At 42.9% G+C, this 24,366-nt stretch overlaps 1 protein-coding gene across 9 annotated transcripts in view; it reads left to right on the top strand.

The window, feature by feature from the left end:
• Positions 1 to 24,366, top strand: part of RREB1 (ras responsive element binding protein 1) — a 136,819-nt gene that overhangs the window by 18,904 nt on the left and 93,549 nt on the right. Inside the window, exon 1 of one of the 9 annotated variants that reach the window (XM_036921391.2) lies at positions 20,386 to 20,897. The exons of the other annotated variants lie outside the window; for them this stretch is intronic. The gene's annotated coding sequence lies outside the window, so the exon portion shown is untranslated. Of the gene's footprint in view, positions 1 to 20,385; positions 20,898 to 24,366 lie in introns of those variants that run through there. 9 annotated transcript variants of the gene reach the window in all.

Here is a 24,366-nt window from a genome sequence, read left to right as displayed (position 1 = left end):
CGTGGGAAATGCTTTTCATGCATTATTCCCATAGCCCTCATGACAGCTCTACCAAGCTGGTATAATTATTCACATTTTGCAGGTATGGGAGATGTGATTTGAGAAGTTGCTCCTAATCTCACCAAGTACCCTTAGTACATAGGAGGACTGTACTCCCCAGTTTCTGTGCTTTGCCTCATCTGATCATTGCAGCTACCTTATGAGGTTGTTATTAGCTCCATTTTATAGATGGGCATGCTGAGGCTGGAAGAGTTTAAATAACTTGCTTAAGGTCAGTCCAGCCATAAATAACAGAGTCAGAATTTGAGCCTGGCCAGTGACACCCAGTACAAATGCTCTCCGTCCTTGCTCTTCTTTTAAGTAAAAATTTCTAGTTTGAGGCTGACCCCCCAAAAAGCTGATGGCTGCCAGTGGAAGACATGGAATATGTGTAAGGCACATATTATCTGTTTTCCTTGTACTCAACTGTAAGCTCCGTGAGGGCTTTTTGGGTTTTTGAATCTGTTTTCTTCATCCATGATCTCAAACACCTACCACAGTGCCTGGCACATTTGGGTGCTCAGTCAGTATTCATTGCATTAATGAATGAGGCAAGGGTTTGTTTTACCCACATTGTAGGTGGAGGTGAAGAGACAGAGCAGTTGGGTGGTGACCTGCCCATAGGCACACATCACAGTTGAAAACAACTTTTGCTCTTAACAGATCTTCTGGGGTTTTTTTGGTTTTTTTTAACAGCTCTGTTTTACACATGTGAAATTTAGGGAGTAATCAGATCTATGTCATGGGATTGTAGGGCATGATATAAAACACTATAAATACTTACCCAGTAGCTGGCATGGTGTAAAATTGGATGAGTGGCATTGTGTTTCAAGCCTCTCATCTGCTTGTGCTTCATTTGGGACAGGGTCACCATGCAAATTACCACAACTGAAAATTTGATAGCCACTGAAACTTTTAAGAAGTGTTTTATTAATCTAATGTTCCTATCTTTACTATTCTATCAAGCAATACGAGTAGTAAAATTGGTGAAATCAGTTTAAATCTACCCTGGGTAAGTGGTTATGACTAGCAAGATCTGATTAAACTATATTTGCATCACCTTTGTTTCCAGTGAGAATTGTCCAGGGTGGGGCCTGAGGGATCTCTGTCTAGTGATTCTTCTTAGACTGTCTTAATTAATTTACAGGTGAGGAATAGAGGCCTGCTGAGATGCAGGGGCAGGGCTGGTGGGGAACCTGAGTCTCTTACATGTCAGATTCTCTTCAACGTCAGCAACACCACTGAGTCCAGATGCACAGTATTTTCTGCAATGGGCTTGTCTGTATACTTGTGTGATAGAGCCACCGTTATTCCTGCTAAGGATGTTAGTAGCAGATTATATCAATAACCCACCAAGAGCCAGTAATCAGAATCACAGTATTATGGCAGCATTTTTTTCTCACTATAAACTGTTCCTATTCACCATTGATAATGTGAGGGAGTGTGAAAAAAATAAAACCACCTGTCGTCTGATCACTCAGAGCTTGCAGAGGAAATATTCCTAAATATTAAAAATTATTTTTCCCATTTGATTTTTGTTACTTTGTTGCACATGTAACTTATATTCACCGTAGAAAACTTCTGAGTGAAATTTTAAAAAGGAAGAAAAATCTAATAAAGCACAAAGGAAAAGAAAGTAGAACTGTTTACTTTCATGATTCAGAAATAATTTTATTATATGATCTTTGAGATGGTCCTCTATGGATACATACACTTTCTACAAAAATGGAATTTGTTACATTTGTGGACAATAAAAATAGCATTTTTTACATGCCTTTAAATTATACCATACCTTTCAAAATTTAATGTATAACTACTTTCTGATGTATTTAAATGTTCTTTGATATGAAAATCATGTGGCATAATTTGGGGCAAGGGTCAGAGGCTAATGTTTTAATCATTTTGCTTTCCCTGGGCACTCACTTTGTGAGAGAAAGAATGTTTTTCTAGGTTAGATGAAGCCAATCTAGGATTAAAACTTTTTACTGTAAATTATAAGTACATAGTTGATCAGAAGTTGATTTATTCAAAAGAGGAAAATACTGAACTGTGACAGAATTTATTTATTTTTTGATTACTGTATGGTCTGTCATCTTATACTCCAAACAAATGGGAGTCATCCATGAAACCAGATTTTGAGCAGTTCTAAAAGTCCTTCTAAAGAGTCAAATTCTCTTGAGAGGAAGATGTTTTCCGTATTACATAGAACTGCCCTTTACTATGAAGGAAAAGTACCTTAAAAAAAATAGGGAAATTCTAAGCATCCTGAAAGCTGCTTTAAGGCAGGGCAGCAGCTAGAAGACCTGCCGGTAGGGTGAGACCTTCCTAAAAAACCTCATCTCCATTCTCCTGTGGTCCTGTTTCCTTTCTCTTTAAAATGAGGGTGTCGGTGGCACAGTAGTTGTTATTCAGCAGTGGTGCCTTTGTAACACTCTTCCTGGGCTCTGACAGTAGTGTTCTTGCATTGTTTAGCCTGCCGAGAAACCAGGAGGAGAAGGAGCTGCCTCATCTCTGATGCCCTCATATTATCTGAAGGAAAATCATCCCAGAGGTTTGCCTTTTTTTAGGAGTCAGGGCTGGGAGCAGATATTCTGTTGAAGTTTTACGTCTTACCTGTTTATTTTCCAAGTACATGGAATGCTGTCTGTTTCAAGCTTCTGTAGCCTTTTCAAGTTGCTCTTGGGAATCCTCAGCCATTTGTCGGCGAAACAGGTTAGCCTCTGTCAGCTGAGCCTGGGAAAGAACGGGGTTTGGGAAGCTACTAACCCGGAAAGACCATGCTGTTTGGGTTTTCTGCGAATAGTAAAACTGGATTTTTACAAAGCAGGCAAGATTCATTAACGTTCACTAAGGTGACCTGGTGAGGAAAGGTGGCATGTGACTAGAGTCAGCTGACCTCCGTTTAGAAGGGTTTGGCCATCTGTACAGTGGGACCAGTAACCGTTCCAGATTGGTGCTCTCAGCCACGGTGAGCCTCCCACATGTGCATGCGAGGCGCTCTGGTAACTTTGATGGACACTGACCTCACAAAGGTTTCCAGGGAAAAAATCCTTTAAACATGATTTCAAGAATTCCAAAGCAATTTAACAATTCTGATCCTCAGAGAGGTTTGTTATAAAAGGGGCCTCCATCAGCTCCTTCTCTTGCCTTTGTTTTATAGATGTTAGTAATTATCTTTTTTTATAAATAGAAATGAGTTATGAATTATATCCTAAGGATTTTAGTTATTTTGGAGAATTGTTTAATCATCTAGGGTTTTTCCTCCTTCCATAGCTAGCTAGCTTCAGGTCCCAGTGACTTGACACAATGAAGATACTAGTAGATAACTAAGTGTTTTGTAAGAGATGTTATTTGAGATGGGGGCTCTGAAAACATAATAAACTTAGAAATACATAAGTCAAGTTTTCTCTGAACCTACCTACCTTTTTGAACACGAGAAAAGATGATTTTTAGGCTTAATGCACTAAATAATGAGTAACAGTCTCTAAAGACATTTAAATCTAAAAACAAAGCTTAAATATCTTTATTCAAAATGGATTGAGTTCTGAACCTTGATGCTTTCAAGAGTGCTTTATTATCAGGAGGCTTGTAAAAAGCACGTCGTCAATCAAACCTGTTGTGTTTCCTGCAGAATTTCATTAAAAAGGTACGCGTGGGCTCACAAACCCCACGTGAGGGGCAGTGTAACAGAAACTTGGTAGAAATACTAAGGAGGGGGAAAGAGAGCCACAGTGGCACCTGGGCCTCCTTTCACTTCCTTTTCCAACTCTGGCCCTCTGAGATGTTCTCCGAGAAGATGGAGGAAGCTGCTTGTGGTCGGGCCATGGCCCTGGATCTCACTGCTTCTGGAATCGAGGACGGGAGTGGCTGGGCACTGGGAGCTCCTTCCCCAAAGCCCAGCCCTGATTCGTCACATTCAGTCCTGTCCCCAGGCTTTCCTGGGGAGGCCTGGGAGGCGGAAACAGGAGCAGGCGGGGACTAGGCAAGTGCCTCCCTCAAATCCTTGCCTCCCCACAGCCGTTTGGCCACCAGGAAAGGAGCTGCCTTCTGGAATGGGGTGCAGGCAGAGTGACAGGAGTTGGAATCCAGAGCAGAGGGTGGAGGGGCTGATGGCAGTTACTGCCATTGTTCCAGCACAGACCAAGCTATGGTTCAGTTGTTTGGCTGTTGCCTTTGTGTTTTTTCAGCTTTTGGCATTCGGTGAATGCATTCGACGAACTTACAGTCTGCTAATATGAGTATGATATGCGTGTACAGTTTTTGGGTATTGACTACTAGGCAATAAAACGGAGGCAAATAAAACTGGGACTCCAAATGCTAAGATAGTTGTTTTACTGATTCATTGAAACTAGCCTAACCAGCCAAACAGTGGGAGTTATTCCCAGACTACTCCAGGTAGTAATTTTTGCTTGGTCTAAAAAAAAGTGACTTGGGAAGGTGCAGTATCAGATAAAGGAGCGGAAGGCTCCAGTTCTGCTTTCATGGGGCGCCGTCGCTCGCTCTCCTGATGCTGGAAGGAAAGGATGGGAGGTGAGAGGCACTTCTCAGCTGCCTGCCTGACTCCTCCTCTTCCTCTCCCTGCCCTGGAGCTGCAGCTTCAGTTTTTAGAGTATCGGCCTGGTGCTACGCCCAGCGGCGGTGTTTTAAAGTATTTCTCAGTAGTTTTTAGGATTATCAGTCATCACTTGCAGGGTTTCTTTTCATTTTCAAGGGCACCCAGTACAACCGTTTAGCTCCCTTTCAATAGCCCTCCTCACTCACTCGGGAAGATTAATAATGTTAACTGATTTACTGTCGCTGCAAAAAAAGCATTAGTTAATTAGACTGTTACACCTCAGTCAGATGGCATTAGACACCCTTTGTGCACTTTAACTCAAGGATGTTAAAGACCTAAGTCTTCGAGAAAACAGAAAAGAAAGAAAAAGGACAGGCACTTTTCCAGTTTAAGCTGCATGTTGGTCCATGTTAATTAGGCGTTTGTCCCTTAGTCTGGAGGTGATAGAAAATGCCAGTTACTGTGGTATTTAACTGACATCAAACTCCTGTCCAAATAATTCAGTTGGCCCAGCCTTCTTTCTTAATTGGTGGGAAGGAAAACCGGCACACACCCAGAATAAGGAGGAAACTGTTACTTACATTTAACATTTCCAATTTTCATCCTAAAGGATCTAAAGAACACTCGTGTATATATATATGTATATATGTGTGTTTTATTAACTATACAGTTGAACTTTTAAAAACGGGAACAACAGAATCTCCCCTAAAACTTTAGCTACCCCAAATGATTAGCTTTTGTAAGTCTTAAATAAATGAAAGGTTAGTAATTATTGTTATCCAAGGTCTGGTTATTGTTATCCAGGTCCCTTATTGATTTATATACTGCTTGGCACTGTTTTAAAAAATAGACATTTAATTTTCTAGCTTAGAGTCAGATTTCTTTATCAATACCAGAAATTCACGAGTAGTTTAAGGTGCCAAGTAATATACATGTTTTGAAAACCAGTGTGTGGTGGCATATTTAGAGAAAAGTGACATAATGATTTTGTGGAGTAAATAGATGAAATGTGGGTTTTGTTTTATCTTTTAAGATTTTAAGCAATTTATTCCTAATTGCTGAAGAAGGTATTCTCAGTGACAAGAGTGTAGTTTATTTTATTCATGAGGTATGTAAAACAATTCCAAAAATAATGAAAAGATTTTTTTCTAACTAGGGGTAGAAATTTGACTTTAAACCTTAGTCACTTTGTCTGTGATTTTTATCCAAAGGTTCACACATTTTGAGAGCACTTCATTTTCAGTACTGAACTACTTTTTCTTGCACTGAATGAATGCAATATGTTAACACTCCTGTATAGCCCAGAATTGCTCGGCTGCCCCTTGGCCTGCCTGCCTGGTACTGGCTGAAAAGGTACCATTGTTTGTTCTGCAAACACTGGGTGATGTTTGTTTCCAAGGTGACTGGTTCTATTGCTGCCCTCTAAGCAAGGGGGGATGGGGGAGAGAGAAAGTTGGCTTTAAACACCTGAGAGCATCCTGTTCTGATACAGTCCGTGTTTGTGTGTAAGTTGAAATTTTTATTTTAACTGAGATAATGGGAGAAAAGGATAGTGTGGCAATCGGAGAAAAAGGTTATCTGTAAGTTAAAAATACCAGTAAATTCTGATATTTAACTCAGTATACTTAGAGTGAAAGTAATGGTAAGAAATGTTAGAATTAAAGATCTGATTAGGCTGAAATGAACTGTTTTTACATTTGAAAAAAGTTGAGGGAAGAAAATCTATTTTAGATGATAACCATTGAAATGTTATATTTATTTTTGCATGGAATAGTTCTTCAGCCGTAACGTGTAAGCAGCTATTCAAATGAATATGTTTGCAGGTATAATTAAAACCAGTTATTGATCAGGTAGGCGTTCAAAAAACAAAAGGAGTATATGATATAAAGAGATTGGTTTCAGTTATAAGTTCTATAAAAAAAATTTTAGAGAAATGTTAAATGGTAGAAGTATATTTGTGTATAAAAATATCCAAAAAGATAACACAGTGGATTGAAAGCATCTTTGGTGATATATAATTGGTTTATTCACCAGTGAGAAATTTTAAGTTCAGACTAGAAAGAAAAAAATAATTCCTTCCTTCTTGGCCACCCCACACACACACCCCGCCCCTTTTTTTATTGTACATGGATGCTGTTAACAGAACTTTGCCTTCTCACTCCTATCGGGTTTAGTACAGTTCACGCACAGGTTTCAGTAAACATTAACTACTTTTATCAGGGCTTGCAGTGTGCTGAATGGTTAGCAAAGAGAGTGTACTGCAAGAGACAGATGAAAATGAGAGAGTCCAAGGTCACATGGATGTTGGATTTTTTTAATTATTGAGAATTTAGGGAAAAGATCTCAAGTTTCACACTTTATCCTCTCTAGTTATGTGATGTCTAAAACAAGGCTACTTTGCTAAGCATTTCTATGTATTGGGTTAAAACATTTCCTCAGATGCTCCCTTTGCATAGCAAGGCAAGTGATTTTAAAACATTGTTTTTTCTTTCAGTAATAATTTTTAAAAACTCAGCTTTATTCAGGGCTGCCTTCTAGGATAAAAGGTTCTCAGGCCCCAGCAAAGCAGTACTGTAACATTTACCATGATGATTCTGAGGATCTCTCTCAATTTTATAGGGATTTCCTTTTTTTACTTTCTCAAAGATTATTGGGGATTGTCCCCATAACCAGTTGTTTCGAGTTAGCACAAGTTAAGTCATAAACCAAGTGCTAGAGTAGAATATTGCCAAATGTAGAATAAACATGCTTGGTTCAGAAATCATGTAGTACTTGAAGTTTTTAACCTCTCGTATCCCTTTTGAAAATAGGAATGTGATTTGTGCTTGCTTTTTAGTTAAAAGGACATGCATGTTTAAAAAACGAATGACACAGAAGTTATCCTGCTTGCCCTTCGGTGCATGTATGGAAGCACCCAAATAAAGTTTGCCACTGGGCATCCTTTTTGCGCCCCCGGTGCACGGTGGTTTCTGAATCTGCCCTGAACTATGGCAGACAGCTCTGAGGGGGAACGCTGCGAGGAGAAAGCACGAGTTGCCCCCGAGGGTCGTGTCCCTTCCCCAGGAAGCGCCGAGTCGGGGCTAGTCGAGAGGGTTTTCGGTCCTCTGCTTCTCTGGCGGGGGTCAGGCGGGTGGGCGGCCGCGGGGCCCTGGGAGGAGCCTGGGCGAAACGCAGGGCGAAAGGCAGCCTGGGCACGCCGGCCCTTCCCTCGGGCCAGGAGCCTTTGTGCGCTGGGGATGTGGTCGAAACAAGTGTGTTCTCGTAGCTGAAAGCTCGTCAGCCGTCGTACCGGGGGACTCGCCCGTGCCCTCTCCCGCCGAGGGCTGCTAGTGGGAAGCGGATGGCGGAGGTCGAGGGGGCACTGGTCCAGCCCGGGCCATATCGGTCCACCCGCCCCACCTCGGCGCCCGCGCTGGGCGGCCCCCTGAGCGGGCAGCGGGGCCGTCAGTCAGGGCATCGGGCGCCGATTGGCTCGCAGGCCGACGGGGGCGGGGCAAGGGCTGGTCCTCCCGGTGGGCCGCCGCGTCTCTTCCAAGAAGACCTTGACGCGCTGTCCTCGGCCCGCGACGGCCCGAGCAGCACCTTAATGAACAACCAGACCTCTGCAGACAGCCCGTTTAGTAGTTGAGCTTGTTTATTAAAAATGAATTCGTCTCAGGCAGAGATGAGAAAATGTGCGCGCTCTGAGCAAAGGCCCCCTATCTTTTTTTTTTTTTGGCTAATTTGAGGCGATTTTGCCTGAAACCACTTAGAAATTTTAAGAAGTTTTGCATAGGCGTGCTCCTGCCTGCTTGCCTTTTCTATTTATTTCCCCGAGTAAGTCCACGTTAAAATATTTGATTTACCTGATGGCTATTTTAAAATGAAAACAGCATGTGTCCATAAGTTTTTCCGCAGCTTTTTTTGCAAAGAGGGCTGAAGATGTTCCAGCCAGTAAACCTGGACTGGAGGGAAAAGGAGTTTGAGGAGAAAGGGGAGCAGCTTCTGTGTAGTGAGACTGGAAAACCTCTGCAGCCATCTGCGCTGAGCTGGGAGGTGGACAGCTTCTGGTCCTTTCTGTCCTTTTCTGCAGAGTATTGGGCAACTGTTTTTTAGTATCTCCCACCCTTAGTACAGCAGCCCACGGGCAAAATAGAACCAAACAGGCGCCCTGGCTCAGGTTTTAAATTCAACCACTTCGCAGCAGTGCTGGAGTCAGACCCTGTGCACTCACCTGAAAGTGGGGTACCCTTATCATCTCCACTTTCTCCCTCCAGAATCAGTGTGTTAATAATGAACCCATTCAGCTGGGATGCTGTTTCTTGATGCTCTGTACTTGAGGTACATGACAAGTGAGGACAGCAGGTTGTTTGGTGACATCAGCCTTTCTTCTCGTGGCTAAAGTGGGCCTGCCCCTGAGGCCCTGTTGAGTGCACCCTCTCTTCCCCCTTGTCTGTGAGCTGGCACAGTGAATGATGCATATGCCTGCTGCCTGCTCCCTGGGGTGGGCATGCGGCTGGGGCAAGGCCTGTGGCCAGCTCTCTAAACCAGGGGCACTGCTGCCCCACTCTGTGAGCAACCCAGCACCGAACAGTAGTTCCAGCAACTTGCAGTGCCGTCTGTCCACTTTGTGACTCTTCTCATTTCTGGTGTGCCTTTCCTTGGTGATCACTTTTCACTGGGCTACAGCATCAGAAACAGAGGTTCTTTACCTTTTCCTAACATGCATTCAAGGGCCCATTCCAGGAGGTTAAGGTTCAGTAGTTCTCTTGTAAGGCTGGGGCTTGTCCTTTTGGAAAAAGCTTCCCAGGTGAGTCTAATGAATACCCCTAATAATAAGCTTTCAAAACTGTATTCACCAACAGGTCTCTTTTATGTTTATGTCTGATGGGACAAAAATACATTGGAGCCACTGGGAACTAATAAGCTGAAATGATAATAAACTTTGAAATTCTTCCATCTGATGCTTGCTTATTACATCCCAGAGTTTCCTATTAAGCGAGGTATTGTCGTACCTGTGCTAGAATCCTGATAGGCTGGCTGCACTGTCAGGTGTAAATGCCACTAATTAATATTTCAAGAAGTTGGCGCTCTGACAATTATCAGGGATGCTGAGTAGCTGGTACCAGATGTTTCTTTTGTTTAGGCCATGGAGAAGCAATGTCACAGGTAATAAGGCTACAAATGTATAATCCCTTAGTCTGCTGTGGATTTGGGGATGCTGAATATTTTCTTTAAAAACTGTGGGAGAGGATGTGCATTCTTTTTTCTCCTCAGCCTTTTCCCCTTACAGGGCTCTTGGAAAATTATCTTATGTAGAGGTGCTTTTTAGTTAATTATCATTAGGTCCGGATCTTATTACAAGAGGGTAAATGTACTTAGGGCCTTTTTATCTGGACCCTCTTGCTCACCATTTTACTACAGCTGAAGGGACAGTCTGTGCCTCTAACTGAATTCAGTCCTTTTTTCACTCCACTGGGGAACAACAGGAAAGTCGGCTGCTCATCATTTTGTGTGCAGACTTTACAGCCTCTGAACAGCCTCTGCTTTCCCACTTCATGAATGCACCATTTGTTGTTTCGAGCACAACTGTTAGATACAACTGGCCTTGCAGCCCACTCTGCTTGCGACCAACGTGCATCACTGCGGCCTTTTTTTTTGTTTGTTTCTGCATAGGCCAGATTTTTGCTTTAAATACCACCATTTTGTCCACACTTAAATTTTCAAATGAATATTTCAGAAGTAAGGTTTAATTTATTTAAACTGTTAGTATAGGGGTTCTGAATAAGTACGGGCATTTTACTTTATGAAAGGAGGAGGTTATTTTTGGCTTTGTTTTGCATACAATTGCTTTTTAAAAAATAATATCAGAGACCCATGCGACTTTGAAATTTTATTTTAGATTGCATTGAAATCAGGGAGTTTCTTTTTTTCCAAGGTCATTATACATCTTTCTTTTTAGACTTTATCCACATCTTTTTGCCATCAGGTATTGTCTTCAGTTCAATTTAAGGGAAGCTGTCAAAACCAAAGCCTGCAGTGTGGTTTTCTACAGTATTTGACTATCATTATTGCCGATAACTGTTTATCATTGTTTTCTCCTCTTGAAGCAGGGTCCTATTTAAAAATGATACCACTAATGTTAAAATTCTCTCATGATTTCTCATACATTCTTTGGCCATTTAATTATGTATGTGTGATATATATACATACACACATACATTGACATACCTCTGTATTTTAGTTAAAAGAGTATATTAACATATTTTTTGCTGTGCTCTCTATGTTCACCAGCTGGGCCAAATTGTTTCTAAGTGCTTTTAGGCCTTGCTCTGGTTAAGAAACAAATTTCTGTGAAAACAGCAAACATCTTAGCAGCTACCAACTCTACATCCCCCACATCCTGGAGCTTCCAAAAATGAAACAGTCATTTGCTGAAAATGAGGAAGCTGTATGTAGTCGAATTTTAAAGTCTATATTCAAGTTTCAAGGAGTGTATTTATTTGTTGTCTTTCAAAGATGTTATGGAGGCCCAGGGTTGCATTTGTGTTTTTGTTAAAATTGAGACATACATACAAATGTGTTTAAGGGAAAAAAGTGTAATATTTTGTGAGATTCATGATTTCTTTTTCATCTCACTATTTAAAGAGGGAATTTTGTCTTTTTATGAAGATTAAGTCTCCCACCATCTGAAGAGTCCTTGAGGTTGATGTGAAGACTAAGCAGTCACAAACAAGTTGGGGAAAAGAGCCCACATCTCACTGCTTCCAAGGGCAGTTTCTCATCCCTGAATCTGCTCTTAACTTTTAGAGCACAAACGTTTTCCACAGTCTTGCATTTATTTCCTTCTTGGTTTTGATCTGCACCTTTAAGCTGGGTAAACTCTCATTGGACTTTTCTCCCTTTACTGTAGTTTCTTGACTGCTCTTCTCATATGATTAATATGTGTGTTGCTTAAAATGGCAACTGAAACATCACCAGGTATTTTCACCAGGTAGAAACTGCTCTTCCTGTGTCAAAACGACCAGCGTGGCTCAGTTGATGCTTCTGTTGCTAAGCAGGTAAATTTCTGGTCTACAGACTGTCTATTAACCCTGTAAATGCCTAATGTCAAGCAGAAAACAAGAGGAAACACCAATTTTATGCTTCCTTCTTACAGAATGCTTTGTTCAAGTGCATGAAAACTGGGCCTAGCTTAACCTAACCCTAACCTATCTGTTTTCCAGTACCCAACCTTGACTTAATGTATTTTCGAGGAGGAGGTTAAGGAGATGGAGAGGGCCGGGAAGTTGGTAGTATCCTGCCAGATGACAGCTCAAAGGGCTGGTAGTGAAGGTCTCACATTAAATGATAAATATTGGTAGTTTGAGACTGATCGGTAATGCGTTTAGCCTTTTTCTTTGGGACTTTTTGTACAAGTCTACCTACATTGCAGTATGGCTGTGGGGAAAAGAAGAGGAAAGGAAGGGGTTGCTGTTTGCATCCATTTGCCAGAAAGGAGTTAACAGAACATACCGCAGAACAGGTTGGGCAAGACTGTTAAAGCCAGTGATGAAGCCTCTCTCCCCCTCTTCCCCTCTCCCCTGCTCTGAATCGCTCCCTGTCCCTCTCCCTTTCTGTGTGTCTCTGTGTCGCTGTTCCTTCTTTCCTCTCCAGGACTTTAAAATATCTGCAGCTTGTGTCCTGCTCCCCCGCCCCCTCCCCAGGGCCGTGTCTGGCTCTCCCTCTCCAGGGCAGAACATTTGATGTGACGAAAGTACTTTGTGGAGATGAGGAGCCCATGTGAGAGGCCTCAGCCTTGCCAGCTGTTTCTTGAGAAATCGATGGCGTGTTTGTCTGTGCCCTTCGTCATGTAACATAGGCCCCATTCAGCAGCGACATTCTTCAGTGTGCATTTAGGCCTCTGTGGGGCTGGGGGTGGGCGGCCTGGGCGGGGGCGAGCGAGGGAGGAGCGAGGCGAGGTCAGGATGGAGACTGGGGGGCGGGGGGCAGCGAGGGGGTTGTCCCTGTGCTCCCAGTGCTAGTAAGTCATGGGACATTGCTTCTTGGAGCATGTGAGTTAACTTGGACTGAGAGGATATCTTGTGGCCATAATTGCAGAGAAACTGGGCTCTTGAAAAGCCAGTTCTGGTCTGATATAAGTTCTGTGTGATGTTTGTATCCAGGCCCTCTCTGTAAACATACCATATATAGTCATGCTTGCGCTCACTATAACACACATTGCCGGGGCACCTCTCCTAATGCACAGATCCTCCGTGCTTAGAAGCAGACTCAGGCTATTTCTGGAGTGGCTTTCTTTTTTCTTTTCTTTCTTTTTTTTTGAGGTGGGGGAAATGGGTTTTGTTTCTTTCCATCTTTACACTGTTAGAAACATGTCTCTGGTCCTGGTGTGTCTGGCACTCTGAAAACCAAAGTAAGTATGTTGTCACTTGAGGAGAAACTGAATTTTCTCTGTACAACTGTTTCAGAACCAAACCCTTGTTTTTCTTAGTATCTTTAACATCACACACATTTTGTGTTTTATGGTCCCTGGCCTTCAGCTGCCTGTTTTTGGAGCATCTTTCTGCACAGTGCGGGTCTGCCCCATCACACGTATTGTTGGCGGCCAGGGCTGAAGTTGCTTTTGCGAGGCTCCGTTTCCTCCCCAGATCCTCCCTGAGCTGTCCTCAGTGTTTACAACACTTCACCTTCGGATTGCCAAGGCAGAGCATGCAGCTCTCCACAGAGCTGATGGAAACCGTTTTTCACTTGGCAGGGCTGGGTCTGTGGAGCAGAGAAGAGGCAGTAATAAGAAAGAAATGCAGTTGATTTTTTTCCCCTTGGAACACCTACAACACAGCTAGTTAGAGTGAGCAGCGGGAGGCATTTGTGGTTCAGATAAGAGACTTCTTCTTTTTCCTCCTCTTGTGCCTTCTTTTCCTTCTTGCCTCCCTCCCTCCAATAGCTATTGCTTTTCTTCCCAGGTCACATGTGCAGATAACCCTTGAATAAAGGTGGTTTGCAACACTGGGATGTTCAGGTGTTACGTGAAGAAACATGTTGGGCGCTTTCTTTGCCTTGTTTTTTTCATTGGCCTTGTCACCCTGAATTATATCTGACTATGTGGCAGTTAATTGTACCATCCTTCCCGTTTCTTAAGCTGATAAGCCCCTTTCTGTCTGCCTCCATCAAGCTTCTTTGTTTGAGAAGTTCCTAATGCAGAAGAACAAAGTGACAGCTTTCTTATTTACTGAAGTCTGTAGAGCACATTCATTATGTTCTTCATCATACCTTTTTTCAGAACTTAACCTCATATAATTGAATTGTTCTAAGTAGTACAAGTGACTGACAGGTTAAAACTTCCTTAAAAATATCAGGTAGTCCAGAAAAACTTCTTAAAATCTTTTTTTGAGCTGTATGTATTCATGTTGAACCATTAACAGTGCTTGGTAGATCATATTCAGGGTAAGACCCTGGGTACTGCCAGAGTACCAGTTACCAGTATGGAAACAACAGTTGATTGGCTACTATTCAGTTCACTCAAAAGGAATATCTCACTTTGTGAAGGTCTCTTATTTGTCATTCTTAAGTCCAGAAAATTCAGCATGTGAGTGAAGGGGAACCAGCTTGGGGGTGTATACATGCAAAAGAAAGCTTTCAAAAGCCATGCAGGTGTAGGAAGTCCTGATACCAACACTCCTACCCTCTGGGGAGACCCTTTAGGCCTGCACTTGAGCATATTTATTCTGTCACCAGGGCCCTGACCACCTTGTCCCTCACATTTCCCAGTCAACAGCAAATTAGAGGCCAAAGCTGATGGTTGGGGATGGAAAAAAGCCATCAAGAAAGGACGTCGGGATAAGACAGAAGAATTGAAACAGCATAGCTGGTCACCATTGGGGGGATCTGTGCAAAGTGAACAGAGGAGCCCTCTGTGTTAATTTCCTACAACCTCCTGTGCAGTCACATTGAGTTCAATTAAAAAAGCATGGCCAACTGCGGCCATGTGGAATAGGGGCAAAACTGAAATAAGAGGCCTGTTACACTAGTTTCCAGAGGTACCTTGTGTAATGGTTGTTCATTGTAATGATCCTGAGTCATCAGCCAAAAAAAGTAAGATTAATCATACTTTGATTCATCATGCTCTGCTTAAAGAGAAGGGGAAGTTTGAAAGATACTGTAGAATGATTTACACCCAGGAGTTTTACATGGAAAATTAGTTTCTGAATACTTCCCCGCCCCAAGAGCTCCCCTCATTGATGCGCCTGATGAGTTAATGTGAAGTGTTAGAATAAACCTTCCAGTTTATTCTGATGTATACCAAAATAATATTTATTTTGCCCATATTTGCAGGGAAAACAAGTGATTCATTAACAGATTCAAATGATGTCCAGATACCATTACTAGGTTTATCTCTTTTCCTAATATGCATTGTTCTTTTGTATTTTTAACTGGAATAATATACAAGAAAATCATGGATTTCGAAAAGCAGGTTGTCGGGAAGACGATCTGGTGGGTGCCAGAGAAGTCATAGACACCTTGGGAGACATAGTCTGTAGAAAGGGAGTTCCAATCTTAAAGGAAGACTCAGAAAATTTAAATATTTAAACAAGTTAACTTTAAACCATCAAATGGCAAATGGAAGGGAGAAGTGGTTTTTTTTGCCCCTCAACTCTAGGCTCATTCTAAGAAGGAATTTAGAACCAGAAGGGACTTTAGAGATCACTTAGTCTGTTTTTATGAGTTTGCCTTCATTTCATTCAATATTCTTCTACAGTTTATGGCTGTGCTGAGAATTGAACTCATCACCTGGAGTAGTGTCCGCATGGCTTTTTTGGCCAATAGGAATAATACTAATGTGAAAAAGTAAATGTGTTCATTTGACAGTGATTATTGTATTTTTTAGGTTATTTGTTAATTTTATTCTTCTCAGTCCCTCCATTTTTTCGATGGAAGACCACTCAGCCTCCACGGTGGTACACCAAACTCTCTCCTGGCATTAACTATTTTCTTGGAACTCCCAGGGTTGAAGCCTACCCAGAGTAGCTCATGGCTGCTGATGGTTCTCAAGCATTTTGATTTCATCTGCTTAAGTGTAGAGCATTGCTGGGCCTAAGTTTTAATAACCAACTCACTGATGCATTTTAAATACTCACGTATTAGCTTCTAGTAGTATTAAGTCTTCTGGGCACTTGGATGGGCCGTAATACAGAGTTCATGTATGAATAAGGTTGGTATAAACTTTGCTCCTGAATCAAATAGATTTCATGGGGTGTTTGTTGTTTGTTGTTTGTTTTCTACTAAGAGATTTTTCCCTTTGAAAATGTAATCAGTGTTGGAAGTTGGTCTTCTGAGTATCTATGGAAACTATACCTCCTGATTGCCAGGCAGACGGTGGAACATATTATCTTAATAGTTAGACATTTGTGACTCGGTTGGGGGAGGGAAGTGTATATGAATTGCATATAAGAAATATGAATTAGTTCTTTGGATGTTAGTTGCTCCCAGCAGATGGAAAATAAAAACCATTACATCTCAGAAAGCAAGGGGCACGTGCTTGTGCCTTTTTATGGGGTCAGCTCAGAGAGAGCTTGCAGGAGGGACAAGGCAGAAGGTCGTGTCTTTTCTGTGTAATAACCTGTGGCGGCCTGCAGCTCCTGAGCTGGCTCGGTGTGAAATGACGTGCTTACAGCATCTCTGGGTAGGCAGGCTCAGGGACACCTGTTGGGAGATGGTGGAGCTGGAGTTTGCAGGAGAGGGAAACATCCAGGCATGCCTTCGAACAGCTGCTGGCTGCCTGGAGGTCAGCCTCCAGGAATCAGGCGTGGGCGGGCTCATCCTTGGGACTGGAGGCCAAACGCTAAGAAGAAAGGGAGCGCGTGCTTTCAGCTAATGCGCTGATGGCTCCTGAGCACCTTACAGGCATGACAGAAATTTGTTGGGCTTATTAACATCTCAGTCCATACTGTTTATTGTTTGTTTAAAAGCTTTTCTCCCTTCACATAATCCTAGTCTTTTATTTAAAGTAAATGCTGTTGGTCTGCTTTAAAAGCTGACTAAAATGGCTTTTACTGGACATCTTGTTATTTATAGGGAGTTGAGACCTAAAGAGAAGTTGATCGATTGATTTAAGGTTGTTAGAGGATTGAAATGTTACTTGATTGCTGGTTTAATCCAAGATTCTGAGATTTCAAGGAAAAGTGGACAATGCCTGCTTTTATCTGAAGGATTTCAGCAGTCATGTGATCTGTGAACCGGCACCCAGGAGCAGCAAGCATGGGCAGTCGCTGCTGAGAAGTCCATGGAGAGGAGGACCTGCAGAGGCCTTGGGCTGTGCTAGCTGGGGTGTTATTTGACCAAGAATTAGTTTTGGTCATGACCTTAGGTCAGCATAAAAGTGCATATCACAGGGACATGACATTTGTATGGCCTAAGACTTCTTTGGGTGCAAGTTGGTGGAGGAGCAGCGGTGAGAGCAAAGGGAAACAGCCCTGCTGGTGAGCACACTGCAGTGCTGCTCCTGGAAGGGCTGGGCTGGGGCTGGGGTGGGTGGGGAGGCAGAGAGAGAGAAGCCTCATGTGGACAAAGTGTGGAAGTCTGCAACCATGGCCTCTTTGAGCGTATGTCAATGGAAGGGGATTTGGGCTGCATGAAACATGTTTGTGAACTCCCAGGAATTTACTTACAGCTTTATTCTCTCATTATGAACATGTCCATGGAAGAAGTAAACTTTGAGCAACTAAAAAAATCATGTGCGATCACTTTTCTATGGCTTTCATTTTCTAAAATGTGGACGTTCCTATAATGTTTCTATTGCAGATGCTCGCACAACCCTGCTTCAAGAGTACAACATGAGGGTTACAAAATCAGTTTGCAAAGTAACTGGGAGTTTTCAGGGGCCTCACAAGAGAATACTAGCAAGATACAATGCTGAGTTTCTTTAGCTCTGTGATTATTAGTAAATCCACCTATTTTCTAATTACATGTCATTCCTGTTTTCTCTGGTATCAAGGGAATGCCTCCCCACATTAGCTCCTTAATGAAAAGTAAAGAAATAACCCTTTTTGGGGGTATACATTAGTCTCCCTAATGTCTTACAGGTAGTATGTCGTAAGACTCTTTTAAAAAAATAGAGCTATTTAAATTTCCAAGTTTTCATTTAAGTGACTTCTTCATGTCTCCTGAACAAAATGGGAGAAGAAAAAAAACACCAAAAAAAAAAAAAACCCAACAGTTGCTGAACAGCTATAAAACATATTAGAGGAATTAGGCTTTTAGCATTAAGGCCTTTTTATATTTTTGACTCTGATTTTACAGCTGAGTTGTAATATGTGACCAAATGCATTACATGAGTGTTTACCTTTTTTTTCTTTCTGGCCACATGGAAGTACCTAAAGAGATGGAATGTGACACACCCAGAGAATGAGTTACTCGGGGCCTAGGAACCTGAGAAGGCCAGAGCAGCCGGATCCCTTCATCTCAGCACTTAGCTTTGCCAGTGCTACCTGGGGAGCAGAGAACCACTGAGCGCCGTGGAGATGAGCTTTAAAGGGTGTGTGCATGCACAAGGGGTTGTTCTGCCCTCTGGAAAGAGCTAGGGAGAATTATAGCAAGAAACCCACTCACCTTTCAGATGAGTTGTAGATTCCACTCAGTGAAAGAAAGTCCTCCTAGAGGGCCCTCCAGAGGGTGTGTTCTGCTGTATAGACCAGGAAGCACCTGTATGATTCTATTACATATTTTTTAATTCTCTCCCCAGTTTTTTTTAACTTCGTGTATTCATTCATTTTCTACTTTAAGTTGAGTTGTTCTAGGTTCACGTTGTTTTGGCTGTGTCTGTCGTCGTAATTTTTGTGAGAGGAGCACGGTCTGGAAGGTAGGATGCTGTGGACAGCTTATTACCTGCGTGTTAAATTGCAAACTTTCTGAGGTTCACTAGAAATTATATATATTTTTCTTTTTTAGAGCAATTTTATAGTTAGTGATGCTTTTAACTTAAAGAAATTACCTTCTCCCATTTGGGCTTAATTATGAAATTGTACATGGTGTAATAAATATAATGGAAACCCTCCTTCTGGCCTTTTAGAGTGAAGGGATTCCAGGAGTGAGAGTGTGTGTGTGTGTGTGTGTGTGTGTGTGTGTGCGCATGTGCTTTGTTTCATGGGGCTCTTGATCTTAATCCTTCACTGTATTTACTTTTCACATTTTCAATACTTCTTAGCATAGTTAGGTTTCTAAATTACTATTACATAATCAGTTGCAGTGAAGGATTTTTTTATTCGGTGAAAACAGACCCCAAATCAGAGTTAAAAAAAAAAAAACTCATCTATTTTGACGATTAAAGTGAGTGAACTGATCTTGTTATAAAATACCTCACACCTGTGTTTCATAGGTTGGCCTTATAAGCCTGATGGGAAGTCCTTGTTATAATGATAGGAATTGTTTAAGCTAGGTTAAGCTAAGCTTTGCTGAAGTATCAAGCAAACTTTAAAATCTCAGTGACTCAACCAGTAAAGTGCCATTGCTTGTTCCTGGGAAATCTGCTGCATTTCAGCCAGCTCTTTGGAATAGCTCCCTTCCAAGCAGTGACCAGGGATCTGGGCTGCCTTCATAGCTACCCCTGCCATGACACATACTTCCAGGTCACCACAGAAAGGAACATGCTAGTGGGTCATGCATCAGCTTTTAAAAATCTTCAGCTTGCCAGTGATGTGTGTCATCTTTGCTTAAAGCCCTTTGGCCAGTCCTGTCATGCAGTCTGCCGCACGCAAAGGTGCAAGGATGCTGGGCAAGGTAGAAGAACATACAGATACTCTGAGCAGTAAACATCTTCACCACAGGCATGTTCGCTACTGTCCCTTCTTCTTTTACCTCCTTAAGGCTCACTGTGCACATAAACTTGGTAAGGCCTAGGCCTGAAACACAGAAACCACAGTTACCTGTCCACAGAGCCGTGGTTCTGAGTGTGGTCCCTGGTCCAGTAACATCAGCGTCACCTGGGAACTTGCTAGAAACACATGCTCAGGCCTCACACCAGACCTTCTGAATCAGAAACTCTGGAGGTGGGGCCCCAAAGTCTATTTAAAATAAGCTCTCTCTATGCATGCTAACATTTGAGAACCACTGTCCTGGATGAACACAATGTCTTTAGCATCTGTTGGACTGATGGTTAGTGAATCAGCCCTAAAGGTCTGATGTGCACTTGCTAGTGTATTTGTGCAGGAAGTGTGTGCTCAGGTGTGAGCACATATTTGGTGATAGCAGGCACTTAGGGAGTTGGTACTCTATGCCCCAGACTGTGTGGAAGCACTTGACAGATTTAACTCATCTCTTTCTCACAGCAGCCATATTATAGTGGGTGTTCTCATTCTCTCTGTCTTATGGATGAGGAAACTGAGGCAGAGAGAGTTTCCATAACTGTCTAAGGGCAGTGCCACAAGGTCAAGCCACTCAACCACAGCTGGCAAGTGGAAGAGGCACGATTTGAACCCAGGCAGTGTGGCTCCCGCATTGACTCCTTCTTAACTGCTGTGTGATTCTTCTGGCTGATCTTAGGGTGGTCCCCTACCAGGCCCCTTGGTAGTTTTTCACTTTTTCTTAAATGGAGACAGTCTGTCAGCAGGAAGCGTGGTGTGTTGGTGGCAGTTCCCATTGCAAATTAAGCCTCCTCACACCAGCTTCATTCGTTGGTGGTTTGCATGTGTGGTGGGCTGGTGACAGCGTTGGCCAATCCTGGAGATGCACAGCTAGGCAGCAGTTGCCCAGTCATTTAAGACGGAGCAATAAATAGAATGATGGGAGGATAGGCCTTGCTGGTGGGAAGTGTTTTCTCCAGAGAACCTGTGTGTGAGCTTCAGGCTTACCAGAGCACCCCTTTCACATCACCTTCCCCTTGATTCTTCTCAGGTCTTTCTCCAGCATCATCTTCCCTGGGATGCTCATCTGAGGCCTGATTCCATGCAGTGGTCTGAAGGTGTCTCGTGTTTTGTATGAGCCGGATTTGAGTTTTAATATAGAAAATGTGTTTTTCCTTCCAGAAAAGGGTTCTCTTTCTTCCACTTGGGAAATTCAGGTAGGCTTCGAGGTGATCTAATCTTTTGAATTTTGAACTGATTATAAATGATTTTCCAAATGTCATTGAGACTGTTCCTCAAGCAGTTCTGTGTCCTTGCATCCTTTAAAAAACTTTAAATGATTAACTGCATTTTCTTTCTTCCAGGTGGTTCTGTTCTTTGTTGTTGTTTAGGTGTCCTTTGCTGGCCCAGGAATTCCTTTGGCTTGTCTCTTGTGCTCAGCAGACTGGAACTGAGAGCTGTGCCCAGGACAGTACCAGCTTTGACTCTAGGTAGAGGATAAAGATAGCATCACCCCTTTCGGTTTTTATGTGTTGTCTGGGAACAGCTGCTATGCTTTGTATAGCTCTGAACACAGCATTTCATTCCAGAATTGCTGAAATTTTTAGTTTTCTGCAAGCCAGGGCTTAACCACGGGGCTTTTGCATTCGGACTTAGAGTCTAGAATTTTCCTTTGAGAAACAGTTGCTTGTCTGGGAGTTAGTAATTTAAGAGCAGAGAACTGGTGGAGGGGAGAGGAGGAGACTCTTTGCATATGAGGTTTCAAGGAGCCTGGTCCTCCTTTTTCCTTTGTCTTCATCACTTTAAATGGTCTAATTTGCTTAGGTACTGTTCCAGAGGTGTAGAGAACCGAAGTAAATCTTGAGTCAGATCTAAACAAAAGAAGAAAGAACTGACCTGAAAAGAGCAACTGAATTCATGCTAATTGAATCACTGAGGCCTGTGTGAGGCCCGCACACACACGTTTGCCCAGACCAGGTTGCCGTGGGAGAAGGACGGGACAGTGCTCCAAGTGGGCTGTGTGCCGCCTCGGAACCGGCCCCCGTGAGTCCCAGGTGGGGTTTCCGGCTGCATTCTGCACTGAGACGCATCTGGGTTAGAAGTTCAGCCTGAAAAAAAAAAAGTGTGAAAGCCATTTTGGGTTGGGCACTTGGAAAACATGTCTCCCCTACCCCCGACCCCCGGAGACCTTGGTATTTGTAGATAGATTCTGCTTGTTTACCGTTTAGGAGAGCAACTACACGTGTGAATTGGGCATCTGTTGGAAAAAACACAGCAGGCTTGCCTCAAATAGCAGGAATAAAAGATGCAACCATTTGAAATAACACGGTTTTCCTCCCATCTCCTTAGCCAGTCATCCAGAGTAGGAAACAGGATGCCGGACTCACCCTGAGAAGGAAGAGAGAGCTCCAGCAGCCAGAGCCCATTGCTGTTCTTGAGATCACACGGTTGTAAATAGCTGAGCTGCCCGAGAGACCCCCTTGAGCTTCATCACCCAGGACCCTGGGGAGGCCTTCATCTTCTGACGGCCCCTGTGCCCCCTCCCCCAGCTCCGTGGGGTCCTTTGCTCCTTTAAGCCACCAATTCCCCTTTTCTCTTCCTCCTACTCATAGCATATGACCCGCTGCCAATTTTCTTGGGCTTTCAAATCAGCAAAATATTTAAGTGCCTACTGTGTGCTCAAGACTAAGGCCATCAACTAGGAGCTTCCTTGCATACCACCTTGGATGTTCTTTTCTTTGCTGACTCAAAAGGGTTATGCCCCTTCATGGCTCATACTTCCACGTTTATTTGGACACCACGTCCCCCTCCTTCCTGGAGACCTCAGTCCTACCAGCCTTTATTCCTATCTCTGTGGCTTGAAAATGGGTGTTCTTGTTCCATCCTGGACCTGCTTATCTCTGACCCTCAGCTCACATAGCTCAGCCTCACCTCTGTGGAGGGGTGAACCCCACATGCACTCATGACCCCTTTTTCTCACCTCTGTACTAATCCCACAGTACCAAGACCATCCTTCTGATTTTTCTCCATTCCTCACTTTCCAAGTGTCTAAAAAAGAATTTAGTCCTACCCCGTCAACAATGGAAAACTTCCCAGTTATCATTCCAGTGTCCCAGGAAATGTAGCCTGTGGCAAGACCCATTGACCCCGGGCTCCACCTGCTCTTTCCTTTGTATCTACAGCTTGCCTCCATCCCTACAGTTTTTTAGGAGATGTTTAGACCCACCTTTCCCTCTCTGGATCCCTTTGCTCACGTTTCTAGTTGGCTTCCCTCCCCTGCTATCCCAGGCCATGTCCAAACAGGTTTGCGGCAACTCTGACATCATCTTCTCGGGCCTGCACCCAGCCGACTGCCCCGGTCCCAGCTTCCTGGCTTCCCATAATCTGCCCCCACGCACCCTGGTAAGCAGGACCTGGCTCCGAGGCTTCTCATGGTCTCTGTTGGGTGTCAGCAGCTTCCAGCCTTTCTTCCACCCTGATATCTCTACACATGCCAGGATTTGTTCTGAACTCAAAAGTCATTACTTCATAGACAACAGTTAATTCTCTTACTGTGGTCTCATGCTTCCTTGTCTCTCCTGTGCATGGTGAGCTTATCAGGGAAAGTTGGAGGGCCTCAGGTGGAGGATCCCCAGCCCCCAGGCATGTGGAGAGGGATTGTGGGTCTCATTTATTTGTTTTTATCAGACAGGTTTTTTTTTAAACCTCTGACAGCTTGATGGCCAGAAAAAACTGGTTTGTTTTCACCTTCAAAGGACACATGAGAAAACCAGAACAAGCCAGCCTGCCCCACAACACCTTTGAATCCCCAGCCCTTTCCCAGTCTCCTAGTTGATAGAAATCCTCCCTTTTCTAACCAATTTGTTTTGTTTATGCATTGTGATTTAAGTAAGAATGATGCATGTAGAGGGACCCAGTTTTAATCCTTAACCTTTAAAGGTTCACCAACGCCTCTCTTGCCTTTTGTTAATTGTAAAGTGAACATCCTCCACAGGCCCACCCTCTGTTCTGGGACCCCTCTGAGAATCCCAGGAGTGCTAAGTGTTTGGGCCATATTTACACCTACTTGTGGATCTTACAGAAATCTTAGAGAAAACCTCGCTGCCTCTGATGGCATAGAAATGGAAAGTTTTAACCTAATGGCATTGAGAAAAGAATTCCAACAGTTATCCCTGGAATAACTGCAGGTACAGAGCACAACCACATAAACACAGCAACTTAGATGAGGCTCAATGATCTCTTCCTTTCTGTAGGATGAATTGTGTTCTAAAATTATAAGTATTTATAGCAGGCAATGGGAGATTGGGGGATGAGTTTCACTAACTTTTATTGAGTTTGCCATGTGTCACATATCATTTGAAGTGAATTATATGGTTGGTATCATCTGCACAAGAAAAAGGAAGGTCTGAAAATCTGATCGAATTTATGGACTCTTTTCCCAAACAAATGAATACCACTTACATGTTACAGTTTCAAGGGTATGAATCTTGTACTTGTCTGTAGTATAGGGCTTGTCTCCCTGAGCATCTCCCCTAATACGTAATAGGTGGCCCACAGTAGGCCCATATTTACAGAATGAACTAAACAGTTGTCTTCTGTGTGCCAGGCACTGGGCTCTGACTAAAGATACATAAATCAGAGGAGGGAGATAGAGAGGGGAACAGTTTCATATCTTAAGAAGGAATGCAGTTTGATCAATTTCTTTCTTGCATATATTTAAATTTTTTCCTTAATTATAAAAATCAAGTTTACATTAACATTAAAGTATACTTCTATTTTTTAAAATCATCATGTTTCCATTAACACATCTCATTTCAGGTTGCACCTCCCAGACCTCATCTGTAAATACATTACCATAGCACAGAATGCTTAAATGTATTAACTTGCTTTTTAAACTCTATCTGACTTTATAAACATTTCCCCATGTTTTCACACATTGACCTTCACATTTGAAGTGGG

The sequence above is a fragment of the Manis pentadactyla genome, chromosome 16 (genome assembly GCF_030020395.1).
Source record: "Manis pentadactyla isolate mManPen7 chromosome 16, mManPen7.hap1, whole genome shotgun sequence".
Lineage (NCBI taxonomy): Eukaryota > Metazoa > Chordata > Mammalia > Pholidota > Manidae > Manis > Manis pentadactyla.
The sequence above is the reverse complement of the archived record's forward strand: the minus strand, read 5'-3'. Positions and strand labels throughout refer to the sequence as shown.